Here is a 12,527-nt window from a genome sequence, read left to right as displayed (position 1 = left end):
ATTAGCAGGGAGCTGGATCAGAAGTGGAGCAGCTGGGACTCAAACCAGTGTCCATATGGGATGCAGGTATCACAGGTGGAACTTAACCTGGTATGCCACAATGCCAGCCCCTTCCCCAAATAGTTTTGTCTAGTCATGTAAAGCAGTACTAAAAAAAGCTGTTCATAACATTTTATTGCTTGCAAAGTACTTTTATATATTCATACAATCTGCAGTCACCCTATAAATTGGGCAAGGTAGCTATCATTTCCCCTATTGTACAGATATGCAACAAGAAACTGTGAAAGTCCAAGACAGGGGCTGGTGTTGTGGTACAGGAGCTAAAGCTACTGGCTGGGACTCTCCCATCCCATTTTTGAGTGCCTGGTTCCAGTCCTGGCCACTCCACTTCAGATCCAGTTTCCTGCTAATGTGCCAGAGAGGCAGCAGTGATGGGCCAAGCAAGAGTGATGGGCCTACGTGTGCCTTGTCCACATTAGGAACTCAGATATTCCTGGCTCCTGGCTTTGGCTCAGCCTCACCTCAAGTGAATCAGCAGATAGAAGACTCTCTCTCTCTCTCACTCCCTCTCACTCCCTCACTCTCTCTCTCTCTCTCTCTCTCACACACACACACACACACTCCTCTCTATCTTGAACTCCATTCTATCCTTGGGCCCCAAACTCTGCATGGGCTCGTGCTCTCTTCACACCTGGCCAGCTCCTATCAGTCTTTCAGCTCTCACCTGAAACCTCTCTTCCTGAGGAACTGTTCTCAGACACAAACACCAATACTCACAGATTGTTTCTTCTAGTTACCTTGTCCTATGCTTAATAATGAATCTCTGTCTTCTGTTCAGGGCCATCAATGCTAGAGGGTCGGGAGCAAGTGTCTCTCATGTGCTCCAGTGTCCTCAGTGCCTAGGAGAACTGTTTCTGGCACATGGATAGACACATGGTAAGTTTCTGTTTTTAAAAACAGTGTTTTCACTGTATCAGTCTCTTTCACTAAGTGCAAAGCAACTGACACTTACCAAACCCCAACCATCAGTAATCTTTATTCAAGTCAGAAGTGCAGTATTCTAGGTAGGGACAGAGTATGTGTCTGTACAAAAATAAGAAAGTGAGATTTACTCTTGCCATTTTATTAACATACATAAGGTTTTGCCACCTTCACACTTCTGCCAACATCTACTGTAGTTTGGGCACTGATTAGGGACTTTTAAATTCTGTGTGAATCGTCCAGTGTCTAATTTGTGGGCAAACACTTTGAAGTGACCTATTTGGCTCACTTGGACATTTTTCCCTATTGTTAAGCATTCTATTTTTTCTTTGTTAACCTTGTCAATACAGTTTGCCAGTTAGCAATGAATGGTTACAGTCTTTATTTATTTTTATAAGCACCATTCTTCTTCCCTCGAATTCTTTTAAAAAGAGGGAGAATGTTTTAAAACATCCTCTAATCTCCCTATGGGTTACTTATTCATTTCTCATTTTTTTATAAACAAAAGCCCCTATTTTATCAAGGTTCCTATAGCTAAAATTGAATATGCATAAGCTGATTATTTTAAATTAAATGTTATCCTAGGTGTGCCTTGTCTTATAGCTCCTTTGAGGACAAAGCTGAAGTCCCACTTAATAGTTAGGAGTTCATTAACTACTGATGAATTTTGTCAAAGGGGAAGAAAGAAATAAAAATAGCAAATCATGAGTTTCTGAAATGAGAAGAAAGCTGCTGGCATTCAAGAAGGCAAAGACAGAAGTAGAGTGATATTGAAAGTATAAATAAAATTTTACTTTTAGCCACTCTAACTTTCTGCTATTGTCTAGCACAGGGATGTGATGTAAAGCAGAGAAACAACATGAAAGATTTCATAAAAACAATACTCAACTGGGAGACTGACTGAGTCCCCAGTAAAATAGGTCATGAATGAAAAGAGCCCATGGTTATTTTTCCAAATCTAGGCTAAGTGTCAAGTATTTTGTAAAGCACTTACTGACTCCAGAGCCTGAATTTGTAACTTCGTCTACATTCACAGGAAGGTCAGTCCCTTTGAGATTGTATCAAGTGCTATGATGTCTTGAATCTATCTGGATCTGTGGCCTCCTCAACCAATCAGGAAACTCCTTGAGGGTAGAACCGCATATTTGTATATCCAAAATCCAGAAATCTATAGGACATGGTGCATAGTGGGTACTCCATCAGTGAGGGACCAATGTATGGATTACTCTTAAATTTGAAAAGCACATTACATCTCAAGACAAAGCACTACTTAAGAATAAGGATGGATGTGGCCAGTGTTGTGGTACAGTAGGTTAAGCCACTGTTTGTGACACCAGCATCCCAGAGTGCCAGTCAATCACAGCTGATTCAGAGCTTCCTGCTAATGCTCCTAGGAAACTAGTGGAAGACGCCTCAAGTTCTTGGGCCTCTGCCACCCATGTGGGATAACAGGATGGAGTTCCTGGATCGGGGCCTCAGTTAGGCCCTGACCTGGCTTTTGCAGCCATTTGATGTTTAAACCAACAGATGAAAAGAGATCTCATGGTCTCTATTCTCCCTGTCTCTCTGTAGCTCTGCCTTTCAAACAAACAAATCTTAAAAATATATATTAACTTACATTTTTTATTAAGCCCTTTCTCTTATTTATTTTCAGCAGATTTTTCTGTAGATGGATGTGGCGATAGGTACCTGTGAAGTCCCTGTTCTCCCCTGGGAAACATGTGTTTGCTGTTTCTCGTGGCCATGCTATTTTAATATTTTTTAAGGAATGCTGAAAAAGGGACTGGTGCTAAGTTAACATGCTCAGCCAGCAAGAAGAAGTAGGTGACAAGCATTTCTATAGTCACAGTGGGAACTAATGAGAAATATTTGCTTTGCTGGCTTTATCATACTTCTTCCAATTTCTTTAATTTTCTTGGATACAGTGGAAAAGAATATTAATTAATCAACACAACCAAAAGTGCATCCTCTGGAGAGAAAGTAATATACCTGCAATACAGTGTAATCTCTATTATATCAAATACACTAATTTACAGTGGTCATCTAAGTTATGAGACAGTAGGCCTTTAAATAATAGATGCATTCCATATAATTTTTCATTCCTGTGGTATACCATTAATGCCTACTATTTACCTTTAATTAGATGAAAAACACAAACAAAAAGTAGGAGAAATAGTTTTTAACTCTGTGTTTTAATATATTTCCTACCTGGGTATTATCCAAGGTTTCCCTGGTAAATATTGAAATTAAACCCATAGCGACAAGACCTCTGCTAATATGTGAGGAAACTGCCTTATCTCCAGTAGGTTAGTTCCCAAAGGTCTAGAGCAGGGCCAGCACCACTGCCAGGTGGTGCAGCAGGTTAAGCCACCACCGGCAGTGCCTACATCCCACAGGGTTGCTGGTTCAAGTCCCAGCTGTTCTACTTCCTATCCAGCTCTCTGCTAATGCACCTGGTAAAGTAGTGGAAGATGGCCCAAGCCCCTGGACCCCTGCCACCCATTTAGGAGATCTGGAAAAAAATCCTGGCTTTGGTCTGGTCCAACCCTGGTCACTGAAGTCATTTGGAGAGTGAACCAGTAGATGGAAGACCTCACTCCCTCTCTCTCCTTTCTCTATAACTCTTTCAAATAAATAAGTAAATCAAAGGCCTAGAGCAGAGTTCCTCAATGCTTTGTTCATAAGTGGGTTCTGGGTCAAACAATTGTAGCAGTCCATCACAAGATAAAAACACTATATGACATAGTAATTTTATGTTTGTTAAACCCAAAAACAAAAAGCTGAGTTTGTAGAGGTTAGTGTGTGTCACAGAGTGCCTAGGTTTCAGTCCTGGCTCCAATTTCCGCTTCCTGCTGAAGTGCACCCTGAAGTGTAGCAAGTGATGGCTCAAGTACTGGGTACCACATGGGAGACCCAGCTCGGGTTCTGGGCCCAGACCTGGCTGTTACAGACATTTGCAAGGTAAACTAATGGGTGGGAGCACTCACTCACTCTTTGCCTTGCAAATAAATAATTTAAAAAAAAAAAAATGAGTTTCTGTTGTATATGTCTGTGTTTTATGTTTTTCTGATAATTCAACTTCATTCTCTTTTACAAAACTATTAATCCACAATAAACTATAAATTATAAAGAAATAAAGCCTTTCCCAAGAATTAAGTGCCTTGAAAAGGCAGTGTGTAGGTATAATGTACAGTGCTAGGACAAGCTGGAGAGGATCCCAGCTCTTGCACATGGAGCTACGTAGACAAGCTGTTTCAATGCTCCGTATCCCCGTGACTTCAGCTACAGTACACTCATATGAGAGATGCCTTTTGGGATCCTTGGAAAAACCCAATAGGCACTAGCTTTGGATTCAGAGAGTCCTCAGTTTCTTCAGCCCAAAAATGGACATGCCATGAGTGAACCAGGGGTGGAAGATTCATTCTCTCTCTCTCTCGCTCCCTCCATCTTTCCCTTTCTCTCTCTGTCCCTCTCTCTGTCTTTCTCTCCCTTTCTCTGTAATTATGCCTTTCAAATAAATAAATCTTAAAAAAAAAAGAAACAAGGAAGGTTATCAGATAAGTCTAGAAAGTAAGATATTCTGCAAGATTATATGTAGTGGGTTGTTTCAGTAAGCTAATTTCCTAGTGTCACAGGGTGCTTTAAGGACTAGATAACTTGGGTAAAGTCTGTAGCTCATTGCCCACATAGTGTCAAGCAAAAAACAAAGTGAGTACTTACTATTGGAAGTGCCTGATACACAGTAGGTACTCAATAAACTGTGACTGTCATCTTTTCTCCCTGTATAAAGCACCCTGAAAATATCACAGTTCATGGTCTGCGTCCAAACTTCTGAGTGACATGGGAATATCAGCCTGACCACAGCACCACATAAACAGGCTCTGACGAATGATCTGATCCCGGGAGAACCGGCACATGGATGCAGCCCATCAGTGTGGGCCCTTCGGGTTCCCAGTGCATGTTTCCCTCTGATATTTTCATTTGAGAATTTTCTCCTTTGGGCTGTTTCTGCATGAGTGATAATGCTGACAGAAGGCCATGGACAGACTTAGGAATACACAGAAAAGCTACTTTATGTAATAGGGAAAACAGCAAAGACAGATAATCCTAAATCTCACAAGTTATTAAGGCTAATGTGCCTCTTCATGCCCCTCTCTGTAAAAAGTTGCTGGGTCTGGCCATGTGACACAGCGAGTTAAGCTGCCAGCTACAACAGCAATGAGTTGCATGAGCACTACTTTGAGTCTCAGCTGCTCCACTTTCGATCAAACACCCAAATGTAGCTGGGAAAGCAGCAAAAGGTGGGCCCCTGCCATTCATGTGGAAGACATGGCTGGAGTTCCAGGCTCCTGTTTTTTCATCTGGCCCAGCCATGCCCGTTGCAGCCATCTGGGGAGTGAACCAGTGGTTAAAAGACCTGCTCTCCCACCCCCGCTCCCTGTAATTCTGTTTCAAATAAATAAAATAAATCTTAAAAAATTGCTTGAGGAGGGAGTTATAATGAGTAAAAGGAAGACAAAAAAGCTTCTATACCACTTATAAGTTTTCAAAACATTTCAATCCGATTTGAGCCTTGCAAGCCATGGGCAACCCTTCTATTCTCATGCCATCGATAAACTAAGGCTGAAAAAGTAAACGATTACAGAGCATATCTTATTAGAGAGGGCATACCTTAAATGTGAATGCAGTCCTTCGAATTCTAAAATCTGTGATAAAGGTGAAACAAGTTACATAAGAAAGGAAGACTATTTCAGCCGTAACATAGTTTGATGTCTGAAAACTTTAAATCATGAATACAGATCTTTGTGCAAGCAATACAATGGACAACCCAGGATAGGATGTTGGTAGAAAAAAAAAATGGATGTATATCCAAAAATAAAGAGGCATATTAGGCAGAAAATGTTCAAAGTATTACAGTTTGTGTCTAAGGCATAACTAGATTCAAGACCCACGAGACACAAATGGGGAAAAAATGGAGAAGCTGACAGACATTCCTAAATGGCCCCAGGCTTAGAGACAGAGGCAGCCTTTGAGGATGTCAGTAAACCCCACAGAGAGCTCCAGCAGGCAGAGCTAACATTACCCCCTTGGCCCAGTTAACCGGTCCTACTCTGGGGAGATCTCCGGGAGGCAAAGGGTAGATCACCCTGTTAGACAAATGTCTCCGGCTGCGACCAGGTGCTTGCCATCTCATAAGCTTGGTATTTGATCCTTGATAAGAGGTCACTGGCCTTTATAAGGGCAACCTCTCCAATGTTCTCTACCATCTAGACCTTTGTGTGGATGAATTTCAGGTGTTTATTTGAAAGGAGGGTTCACCAATAAAGGGAAGCAGCCAGGCAGGGCATTCAAAAGGAATGAGGGGACATGTGCTTTCTCAGTAAAAGTTGGCAATACTGAAGGCAGATATTTATTGCCTTTTCATCATTTTCTCTGATTAGAAAACATTTTCAGAGTAATGCATCCTACAGAAAAAGGTCTATATGGAGTACATGCATATATGTGCACGGACACAAAATAAGGGCGGTCCTAAGATTATTGCTAATGTTATTGACCTCTTACCAAATGACAAGCAGAGTGTTTTAAATTCATTATCCTGTTAAATCTTCACAGCCACCCTACAGGGGTGGATATGATTACTTTACTTATTTTATAGATGAAGAAGCAGGTTTAGATACTGTTTATATAGGCAGCAAGTGATAAAGCCAGAACTCAAAGCACTGAATCCAACTTCAGGTAAACCACTACAAGTGCGTATGAAACCCAAGCTGTACTGCCTTCATCCCATCACACACACACACTCCAGATCTCACCGCAAGGAAGCCGGAGTCCCTTTTCCAGCGAGTTTTTAATCTCTTGGTTTAATACACAAGAAGTACACAAAAACCGGAATAAGAATGAAAAAAAAATTCAGTAGCTCATGTTCAAAAACAATGGGAAACAAGGTGGAAAAAGTGAAAACAGTAAAATCATAAAGTGTAGTGTATTTGTCAAAGCTGCAAATGGAGAACAAGAACTTTCCATATATCTGAAACACAGATGATGAAAACAACTTCTTAAGCTTTAAGTTCAACAAAAATTTACAAATTGTAATAGAGCTTTCATTTACATTTGAATGTTATCTAAACTCTCTAGGTTAAGAATGAGCATAGAATCAAGAAATTATGGCCATTTATAATTCACCTACCGCCAATTCATCTGTCTCATAACCTTGTGTTTTTTGATTCTATGTTTTTAAAAATTTTTTTTTATTTATTTGACAGGTAGAGTTATAGACAGTGAGAGAGAGAGAGAGGGAGAGAGAGAAAGAGAGAGGTCTTCCTTCCATTTGTTCACTCCCCAAATGGCCACTACCATTGGCACTGCGCCGATCAAAAGCCAGGAGCCAGGTGCTTCCTCCTGGTCTCCCATGTGGGTGCAGAGCCCAAGCACTTAGGCCATCCTCCACTGCCCTCCTAGGCCACAGCAGAGAGCTGGACTGGAAGAGGAGCAACTGGGACTAGAACCCGGAGTCCAGGAGTCTATATGGGATACCAGTACCACAGGCGGAGGATTAACCAAGTGAGCCACGGCCCCAGCCCTATGTTTTTAAAATTTGAACAGGCGTGTCTGAGATATGTGATAGAGTCAGGGGAGGAGGACTTGTGTCTGGAACACAGTAGAAGCTGAACAAACGTTCTCTCAAAGAGACTTGAAAAAATAAACATAGCACACTCATCTCAAACAGCAGCTTCACTCAAATGTAGGCAAATCAAACCTTTTTTAAAATTATAAAGCAAATTATAAAGCATTATATATAATGATTGCTTTATAATTTTATATATAATATATATATAGCATAGTTAAGCTTATATATATATATATAAGCATATATATATATGCTTAGGAAAACATACTCAGGTACTTAGGAATCTTTGTTCTCTCCCCTCAACCATTTTTATTACTTGGCTAAAAAATTTGCACAAATTTGTGCATATGACTATGCAGTGGGATAGGCCACTGTTTGAAATGCCAGCATCTAATCCCAGCTGCTCCACTTCTGATCTAGCTCCCTGCTAACGTGTCTGGGAAAACAGCAGGAGATGATCCAAGTGTTTGTGCCTCTGCCACTCACTTCAGAGATCTAAACAGAGTATCAGGCTCCTGGCTTGTGCCTGGCCTACTCCTAGATGTTGCAGCCATTTGGGAAATAAAGCAATGGATGGAAGATCTCTCTTTGTTTCTGCCTCTGTGTCTTCCTCTCTCAGTCATTTTGACTTTGAAAAAATAAAGTAAAAAGATCTTTAAAAAAAAAAGAATGCACAAATATTTGACCTGGATCATGGACCACAAGCATTTAATATGTAATAATGAATCTATTCAGGAGGACTAATATTTATTCCATGCTATAAAGAAATGCCACATCCTTGGAAAGCTTAGGAATAGATATGCCCCCAAGAACCACAGGTTTTGAAGGGTTACTGTCTCATCCTTCCCAGACCCGTCATCAAAACAAATATACTGTAATTTACATTTTATGCAATTATTTGTTCCAAAATCAAGAGAAGTATTTTATTCTGCAGAATGCTTCATTTAAAAATTAGAAAAATAAATACCAAAAAATCATCATATCATCCTTTTATCCTACCCTGCAATCCTTGCTCTCATCTGTGGCTATCCTGGTGAAGGTTCTGAAAACCAGAGGACACCAGCTAAACAAAGGTGTCACTAGGCAACAAGGAGCCCCTGTAGTTTACAACAGTGCAGTGGAGGGTGGAGATTGACCTGCGTCTGAATGAACTGAGTTAAATCCACACTCGTGTTGCCATAGTCAACTAGAGAAGTAAGCGGTGATGGGAATATTTTTAACTTATTGATTCTGCACCTTTCCTTAGAAAACAAATGAGTATCCAAGATGCCTCATGGACCCCAAGGGACAGTTATAAATAGAAAATCTTGGTCAGCTTGAGGCCAACTTGGCTGAAGAATTTGTCTAACTGCTAAAACAGAAGGAACCTCATGCTCTTGAAAAGACTTCATCTACTTATGGTATGGGCATCCATTGTTCTTTAATCATTCCTATTTTTCTTGCTAACTTCAAAGCAAAATTTATTTTCCACTGCAAACTTTTCCATGCAGTCTGATAAGAAATGCCCATAGGATGACCACAGAACGTAAAACAAAACAACCCAGGGTTATACACCGTGGTAACATGGGCACATGAAGGCTCTAACTCCAGTGAAGGAAAATGCTTTGTAAAAATTGTTTTAATATATAATTATGCATGTGGGCACCAGCTGATGAACATCCTGAGTTACGATATTGTCACGGTAACTGGCATGTCCCTGAAGTTTCCCCATTGGAAATGTAGATCACATCCATCCATCCTGAATGCATGTTGCGTGGTGATCTAAGCTCCTGTACAAATGCATTCAGTAGTTACACACACTGAACTTACTCATCCCAATTCAACCATCAGCAGGGGCAATATCGTCTGAGGAGACAGTTCCACAGCCCAGCGCTGGTTTAGGAGAACAGCCCATGCCTTTCCTCATCCGGTCTGCTCCCTAAGCTCTCATTTGCATAAATGTGAGGGAAAGGCAGCCCACGTGGTAGACTGACAGGTCAAAAGGTCAAGCATTAATATAGTGCTTTCCTCTACTTGGTTAAGGGAGCTTCATTACAGTTTAAGGCTTATACTTACCACATAGGAAACAGTCACCAAAACTACACACAATTAAATCAGTTCTCACATAAAATGTACTGTCTGAAGAACTTGTTCCCACGTATGTTTATTTGACAAGAATTTTTACCTCATATAGTTAGTTTCTAATAAACCAGGATTATTATTAAAACGATTTGGAATTCTTTCACCACTAGGCAGTGGTAGAAAGCCTAACAACATGCTGGATAGATGGAGACACCCATTTGAGTGCCAAAAACCACCACAGTTAATCCTCAAAAGTGAAATTTCTACATCCTATAATGAGGAGTTGCTGGGCATCTGATTAAGGACCGTAGGATTTAATCCCCAACTTACTTTCATTTCTCCCCAGCAACCAACAAACAAGAGAAATGAAACCAAGGACCTAAAGAAACTACGTGTGTATTTTCCTACAGAAATGCTTTTACCTGCCATCCTGCTGGGAACAAAATGGGCTGGGCTTTCAAAATGTTTGTCTGCTTAACTCCCAGTTGGTGGCACTGGGAAAATGTAGCCAGGCAGTCTCATTGCTCTGTTTCTGTTCTTTAACTGCCAACTGGAATATAATAGAGGAGTCAAGGGAAAAAAGAGAGAGAGAGAGAGAGAGAGAGAGAGAGAGAGAGAGAGAGAGATGGATCCAGAGAGAACCAGAAGGATGACAACAAAGCAAGCAAATAAATGATAATGAGCCAAAGATTTTGTACTCAGCAAAGCTGGCATCCTGGCCGGCGCTGCGGTCACTAGGCTAATCCTCCACCTTGCAGCACTGGCACACCGGGTTCTAGTCCCGGTCGGGGCGTCGGATTCTGTCCCAGTTGCCCCTCTTCCAGGCCAGCTCTCTGCTGTGGCCAGGGAGTGCTGTGGAGGATGGCCCAAGTGCTTGGGCCCTGCACCCCATGGGAGACCAGGAGAAGTACCTGGCTCCTGCCATCGGATCAGCGCGGTGCTCTGGCCGCAGCGCGCCGGCCGCAGTGGCCACTGGAGGGTGAACCAACGGCAAAAAAAGGAAGACCCTTCTCTCTGTCTCTCTCTCTCTCACTGTCCACTCTGCCTGTCAAAAAAAAAAAAAAAAAAAAAGCTGGCATCCTATTTTCATATTTAAGTAATTATGTTTCAACTCATTGTCACTTTCCGAGGGAATATCACAATATTGTACAAATCATGAATTATCCGGTAGACACTCATCTTTGCAACATTGTAAGAAACATCATATGAAATGATTAACCCAAAGGGAGAAGGGGCTACATTGTTCAGAAGTCTGAGACTTGGGCACAAAAATACAAAGTAGTGGTATCCAAAACACAAGTAATTTTGAACCATAATGAGAGAACCTCCATTTTGGTGGAATAGGTAATAACCAAATGCAGAGCGTACCAAATGAAGAGAGTTGGAGATTGTTGTATTCTCACCTTGTATCCCCCAGCACCTGGGACTTGACTTACATCCAGCTCCTCCATCATCTCACCATTCTTTTTTTCTTTACACACGGACATTATATTATTATAAGAGTAAACGCAAAGCTACAACTTACCAAAAAAGCTTTATTTACCCCTTTTAATTTTGAAATACTTCCAAGTATGCCATTGCCTTTGATTTTTTTCACATTTAAGTACTCACACACAAAAATTAAACTTCATCAAGGGTTAGAAAATAGCATGCCCCCATTTAATATTGTACATAATTTCTATTTTATTTAAATATGTTGCATGATATGCTGAGTGATAAGATTTTTAGCTAATTTTCTAAGTTGCAAAGAATGGAAAAATACTAAAAAATATGTGAGATATATATATATAAACAAATATGTTAACTATCTCAAACGTATTGCAGATTTCTGTATCAAACTGATAAACTTTCTTGGGGCTAGGATAATGATAAATAAAATCAAATGCAACCTGGGAAAGGATAGATCTTACCTCATCAGATGGGATATCGAAAGTGATGCATCTTCTGTTAGTTTATTAATAATGCAGTAGCATCCTTCTAAAAGATGATCTTTTTGATAGAACACTCTCATTTGGGTATTACCACAGTTAGAGTATTAACTAGGGTGATTCAGTATTGGAGTACAAATTATAAAAGAAACTTCGGTTGTTCTTCCAGCCAGTCTGAAAATTCAGGATAAGGAAAAAACAGTAAGAATTTTCCACTGGCCAGTAAAAAGACAAAAATCAATATATTACATTGAGGCCATTATATGCATTATCATGAATTTGCTAGTACTTCCATGTCTCAACTTTCTCATGATCAATTTTTGATCCCACAAATTACTAAAACTCAAATTGTATCTTTCTACAGACAAAACAAGGTAGTATACTATCTGGCAATTTTCTACATTGAGGCTTGAATTTTCTTCCTTAATCATCTACATTGCTCAAATTCATTATAAAAATGACCAATTTACCACCTCACTTCACATGAGGAAGACAGTACTACAGAATGCAGGTCCCAGGGTAGAACAGCCAAGTGCTACCTAGGGACAGATGAGCATGCAATAGCGTGTGTGAGTAGCTCAAATTGTTCCAATTATTCTTTTGCTTATAAAACAATTTCTATATTGCCCATTATAGATTCCAAAAAATATACTTTGAAGCAAGATACATTAGCATACAACATTTTCTACTGCTAGAAGCCAAGACACAATAAATCTCTTACCTTGTAGAGAGAGAGTAGCACAAGGCTCATAATAGGATGAGTGATGCATAAAATGTTCTTCAGTTGACTTCCCCTGGGATTGATACTTCCAGCCTGGGAACACCATTTGCCTGCACGGATGGAATGCTAACCGACGCAGTAAAACAACCAATGTGTTATATATGGTTTTTCAACTCTGAGAAATCTAGAAGAATAATAAGTAAACAGG

General features: G+C 40.4%; 1 long non-coding RNA gene across 12 annotated transcripts in view; it reads right to left on the bottom strand.

Moving 5' to 3' along the window:
- LOC103348351 (uncharacterized) overlaps positions 1 to 12,527 on the bottom strand; it is a 117,568-nt gene that overhangs the window by 72,128 nt on the left and 32,913 nt on the right. For 7 of the 12 annotated variants that reach the window (XR_011380212.1, XR_011380210.1, XR_011380211.1 and 4 more), the window contains 2 exons: positions 12,320 to 12,503; positions 11,581 to 11,772 (listed from right to left, as the gene is read on the bottom strand). This is a non-coding gene — a long non-coding RNA (uncharacterized lncRNA). Of the gene's footprint in view, positions 1 to 10,092; positions 10,221 to 11,580; positions 11,773 to 12,319; positions 12,504 to 12,527 lie in introns of all 12 variants that reach the window. The other 5 variants (XR_011380216.1, XR_011380217.1, XR_011380218.1 and 2 more) reach the window with 2 other exon arrangements.

Source organism: Oryctolagus cuniculus, chromosome 11 (genome assembly GCF_964237555.1).
Source record: "Oryctolagus cuniculus chromosome 11, mOryCun1.1, whole genome shotgun sequence".
NCBI lineage: Eukaryota > Metazoa > Chordata > Mammalia > Lagomorpha > Leporidae > Oryctolagus > Oryctolagus cuniculus.
Note: the sequence above shows the minus strand (reverse complement) of the source record. Positions and strands in the feature narration are given on the sequence as shown.